This window comes from Falco rusticolus, chromosome 2 (assembly GCF_015220075.1).
Source record: "Falco rusticolus isolate bFalRus1 chromosome 2, bFalRus1.pri, whole genome shotgun sequence".
Lineage (NCBI taxonomy): Eukaryota > Metazoa > Chordata > Aves > Falconiformes > Falconidae > Falco > Falco rusticolus.
In genome coordinates this window covers 33,120,815-33,126,814 of record NC_051188.1, presented here as the reverse complement: position 1 = coordinate 33,126,814, position 6,000 = coordinate 33,120,815, and positions in this window count along the sequence as shown.

The window sequence follows — 6,000 nt, the reverse complement described above, 5'->3', positions numbered from 1 at the left end:
ATCCATTTCTGACGCAGTTCCATCATGCTCCATAGACCCACAACCCACACAGGAGTATCAAGGTCTCATGATTTTCAGGGGATCCCAGTCAGCCTGCTTTCACTGTGCAGCAGTGCAACTAAAGCCGAACTAATCCCAGGTCACTCCTTCTGTACCCAATAAAGAGAGGTGGGCCTCCAAAAATCATTTAAAGTGATCTACATTAGAAACATATCTTACAATAAGATTCATCACCCAACAGAGATCCCTTTTTTACTACACCAAAAGAAGCCAAGGGTAACTATGACAGATGGATGTGTTTTAGTTTTAGAAGCAGATGAATCCTATCTGTGGACTAGTTAGAAAGAGATGGAAAATTAAGATTTTGAGGAAGTAGAAAAATGAAATTTACATTTTCTATTGAAACCATTATAAATCATAGCATAAAAAAAAAAAAAAAATGCCCATAATGATGAAAAATTCTTCAAGTGACAGGTCAGGGGAACAGTTTGCTGTTTCCATGGAATAATTTAGCTGAGACAGAAGTATTGTCCACAGTCAGAGTAATATGTATGCAATAGGCAGCCATCAGTTAAGAGTTCCTCTGCTCCCCAGGGTCGTTATAGAAAAAGCTTATTGTCTTGAATTTCACCTTGCTGTAGTAATGTTAATCGAGTGAGCTCTTTTCTTCTACCTTTTTCTTTTTCATGGTAAGGATAAGGCATTTGTCTTTTGTTTTCCTGGTGGTATATTATCTACTTCGTGCCTTATAGTTCTCACTTTTGCCTGCACTGTCGCTTTACTTGGAAATATCAAATCAACTCCATATCCTTCCTTTTATGCATGTATTTCTGTTATGGACGAAGGAATGAGGATAATTTATGTCATCAGACTGGGATTTGTGGATGTCATCACAATTCATTAAAACTAGTGAGACCTGTAGCTTGTACCTTATTATTCTGCGATACAGTTGGTATATGGATTGACATACTAGTAAAAGTAGACGAGGACATTTAAGTTTTTTTACATAGAGAAAAATCCCTCTCCTTCATCGTCTCAGCCTAGTAATATGCTTTCAATAGTGTACTTGGCTACCAGTCCTTTGCTACCAATACAACGCTAGTTCTATGTCTTCCAGGTATTTCCTTCTTCCTTTATTCTTTGACATTTGTCCTCCTGTAAGTCATATAGGAATCAGCAGAGTTTGTAAAGCTTTTGATAGCATTTTAAAACCATATCACAGCACTTAGTAAACAATTGCACTTTTGCTAGTTGATGGTATAAGTCAGTAAAACAAGATGGATAAATGCCTTGTGAAAGTATATAGGCTTTTTGACCAACTTCTTTTTAGTGCAATTGTTTTTACAAGACTTCCTGCAAAAATGCCCCTAGGAATGATGTTTTATCTCCCAAGGATGTGGAAGAAAGACTTGCAATAGCTCTGAGCCGTGCATCACACCTCAATCCTGCTCATAGATCTTGCTATTAAAGGCTTGACTAGCACTTAATTTCCATCTCTATCTAGCTGTTCATGTTGGCTCCTTTCTCTTTCCTTTACCTTCTTGTGACTTGCAGGTCTTTGTTTCCTTTCTGGACTTCCTTGATACGTTCAATACACCTCTTCCTGATTACCTTCTCATGCTATTACTTGGCTGGAAGTGCACTTGTTTCTTAGATGCATTTTATTTAGATCATAGAACACAAGAATCTTCTCATTTTATTATTTCAGGTAATATAATTACTGTAACTAATCAATTGAGATTTTATGTTTGGTTTGTGTTGTTGGTTTTTTTGAAATTATTTTTAAAATCTCTTCTGTCATTGTTCCTAGCTGGCTGCTTTATTCCAACACAAAGATGTTTTAGACCGGTTTCCTTGGTCATAAATCCAGTGCCTCTCTTTCACAGTTTTAAGCCAGAATTGCTCCATGTGCCAGCTTAGGTTAAGCATTCTGTATTCTGCTGCATTCTTGCATTTCTGTGGAGCCCTACAACAAAGACAACTAGGGCCTTTTCTGGTGCTGGTGATCAAGCTAAGATTTAATACTAAAAGCTAATCCCTGCCCAAAGAGTAGATCAACACTTTTTGTTGTTGTTTTTGTTTGGTGTTTTTTTTTTTAAAGAGCAGGCAGGAACATACGGTGCTCCCTGACTTGCTCGGTTCCCACACATATGGATGCCCTCCAGCCACCCTGATGGCAGACTTGGCTGGCAACAGACTTAATGCCTATGTCATAGGCACACTTGAATGCACAGCCTGCCCTGCTATGGGGGGATCCCTATGGGGCATCCAGGACTGTGCTTGACTGGAAAGCTCTTTTGAAGTGCCCCTCAAAAGATCACAGAGATGCATCATTTTGGATTAAATGTGTAGGGTATTTGTCACTGTCATCTTTTGAAGATTGTTGTCCCTGAGCTGAAAGGTTTTGCCAAGCTGTGTGCTTGGTGTTAAACTCTGACTCCTGAGTAACCAATAATGAACTATTCACTGTCAGCAAAGATTAATTTATGAGTGTAATAATAGTTATGTGCTCACTATTAAGTATTTCTAAATGGAACTTGTGCACATATGGAATAAAGTCAGTTTTGTGACATCTCTTAACTCTGGTCCAGTTTCATTAACTTTTATTTTCCTCACCTGTTTCCACTGTCATTATTGTCAGCCTCGGGGCAGGCATTTTTGAAACATTCATTTTAATTACAGCACAATAAGAATACAGCCCCTTGTGACACTCATCTGTGGAATACTCAAAAAAATTTTAATATATTGAAAATAAATCGTGTTTATAGCATACTGATTTCCTAACTGTAGATTTTAGCAGTTCATATATCATGCATTTACCGCCTTTTTAAAATTTAAACAGAGCCTGAAATTTACGCCCTTGATGACTCACTGGTCCCTGCTGCTCAGTTGTAATCATCATTCAATAAGAAGTGGAAGTACTAAGTGAACACAACTAAGACTGCAGTGCCAGCCAGAGTGAAAAAACTGAGCAAAGTGGATTAATAAATTCCAGCACAATCTGTTCCTAGCAACAGACATGGGCACCCCAGAACAGGCTGGGTCTGATCTGTACACATGCCAGGCCAGGTAACAGAGAAAGTGAGACTGCTGGATGCTCAGCACAGAAGATCGTTTCAAAAGCTTATGGTAGGGTTTTACTGTCCCCTTAACATTTGAGGAATGTAACCTTTGGTGAATGAACGATTAACTATTTGCTGGGAACTTGGGGAAATCACTGAACAAAATATATGTAGAACCTGTCTGAATAGGCTTTGGCACAGAGGTCCACCTTTGACAGGTTAACTGTACCTTATTATAGCAGGAAAACACTTCAGAGATCCATTAGCAAGGAAGTGTCCAAGGAAAAGACTAACTCGTCACTACTGGGAGCTATTAGCACATAGTACTGCTGGCCTTTTTCCCTGACATGTGGAAGGGTTGAACATAGCAGCCAAATCTTTGGCCTCGCCGCTCTGCAGTTAATGTCCTTTTGCAATTAAACACAGTGAGCTGCTTCTGCCTTCATCTGTGGGCTTCAGCTGTAACTGAGATCAAGCGGTGGCTTGGCATATCGCTGGCCCTGCCGGGTTTCTCCAATAACTCCTTTACTGATGTGCACGACTGCGTTGCTTTGGCACCCACAGCCGATGCACAGTTGGTGTGCTTAGGAGGTGCAAGGAGGTGTGGTAGCAATAGGCTGCAGCTTGCTGAAAGGATTCCCAGGATTAAGTCTGTTGCCAGTCCAATCTGCCATAGGGGGTGTTCTGCAAATCCCCCCAGCCTGCCTGGAGCCAGCTGTGTGGCCCCTTCTCAATGCATGGGACTCAGCTGCTCAGGGTGACTCACACCGAGATATGTAATTCATGTGCAGTTTAAAGGACCCAATTTCACTGAGGCTACACTGATTTACCCCTCTTTATGATCTGACCATACATATTTATTCAAAATGCTGTCAGAGTCAAGGTATCATAGATGTCTGTGTGGTCTATATTGCCTTTAGGATGAAATAGTGTATCAAGTGACATAAACCTCAGTACTGGTACTAGGTATTTATGGGTGTTGTCATCCCCTTCAAATGTATGCCTGACAAACAGCAGCCAAGTGAAGTAAGGTAGCTGAGGGATAAAAAGGTTTTTCAGCAACAGTGAAGCCATAATGCATCATCTTCTCAAGGCCTGACCCTGCCTTGGTGCCTCCTAGTTGGGGTGTGAATGAAAGCCCATCAATGGCAGAGGCAACTCTGCGGGCCATAGAAAGGGACGAAACAGATACCAGCTAGCCGTAGCCAGAGCTCCCTCCTGGTAATCCTACTCCAGAGCTATTGGGTGGTGCCCCTCCATCTCCAGCATAACTGTGATACCCTGAGAGTTATTTCTCTCCATGCATTTTGTCTGCAGAGTAATTTCTTTCTACCCCTCAAGCCATGTGGCTCAACGGAAGGCAGTTCTAGGGAGATGCCACCTTCCTGGGACTACAAAAGATTTTAAGCTGGCTGGCTGCTCACATGCTGTCTCCACAACTGCTTCACTTCAGCTACAGGCTCTTCTGCTCTCTTCTGCCCTACACTAACCACTCCCCTTCCACCCCAGGTTCCCCTTCCCATATTTCCTTTTTGTAGTTAACCCTCTCTAACAAACTTCGGAAGGATTAAATAATTAAAAAATGTGCCTCAGAGTTCACTTGCTGTTCGCCAGCCATCACTCTGTTCATGTATTATACTCATTTTCCCTCTCCCCTCTGCCTTGCCTGTTTAAACAAAGCCCCTTTGGGCCTCTCGGTGAGCAGCAATGCTCAGCGCTGTGTGCTCTCACAACAGGCTTCTAATCTCAGCTGACCCTTCAACAACTCTTAAGGTTATCCTGCCACAAATATCAACATATAATTTCAGCTAATAGATATCAATGAGTGCCAAGGCCTCCATTTTAAACTGTGATCCCTACATTTGCCTGAAAGACCTATTTGTGATAACTGACAGAGTGAAGTGTGGAGTCCTGTAACCTCATGGAAAACCCTTGTGTTTATTTGTGAAAGCAATTTTTCAAAAAGGCTCCAGGACTATCCATATAGTTGCAATTATGGGAATACGCTGCAAGTAAATCACTTTTCTTGGTGCTTGGGCTGCTATAGATGGGATTCATGTCACTGAAAAATTAGGAACATAGTCTGTGGTGATCATTTGTGTTCTTTCCATAACTTTCCAGCAAAGACAGACATCCTGACAGACTGATTCGTCTTAGGTGTCAAAAATCCAAAAATCCCCTACCAGATGCCTCCACAGGTCTGCTCTCCAGACAGTTCAGAAAACTGAGTTCTTCCCTAGGTAAAGACACTCCTTGAAACAGAAAGTAAACTGTTCCTGCAGGACCAATTAGTGTCTGCTTCTCCTCCACACACGCAAGCTACAAACCCAATGTGTGGTCTGTTTGTACCACCTCCTTTTTTTTGTATTTGTATTCCACCTACCTTTTCAGTTTATTCTGCCTCACAACATGAAAAGACCACTATAAAGTTTACAATTACTTATGTTAAACTGAAGATAGAAACAGTAAGAAAGATATTGTCTATGAATCATAGATTTTGCAAAATGCTAACATAGTACCATTTGTTTTCAGTACTTGTTCATGAGTCCACTCCCAAGTCTTAAAAGCTGTCCATTTTGCATGCCCATTTTTTGATTCCAGAGAGCTAACCTGCAGGAGGCCCCTGTGCTGGCTATTCCACTTGAAGTCAAAAGGAGCTGCAACTTGTAAGGCAATAACTACATTGAATCTGTTTATTATATTATTTCATCTTTATGGTTGGGTTTCTTCTTTCTTATCAGTTTAAACTATTTCAGTTCCAATATTTCCCATTGCCTTGTGCTGGAGACAATTGCCAGGGTACAAAGAGCAATCAACGAACTTTCCCAGATTAAACAGAGAAAGCAGAATAAATCACTGCTTCATACAGGTTTTTTTTGTTTTTTTTTTTAAGGAGAGCCAACAGAGACATTGATTTAAAAAGTAAAGTAATTGGCAC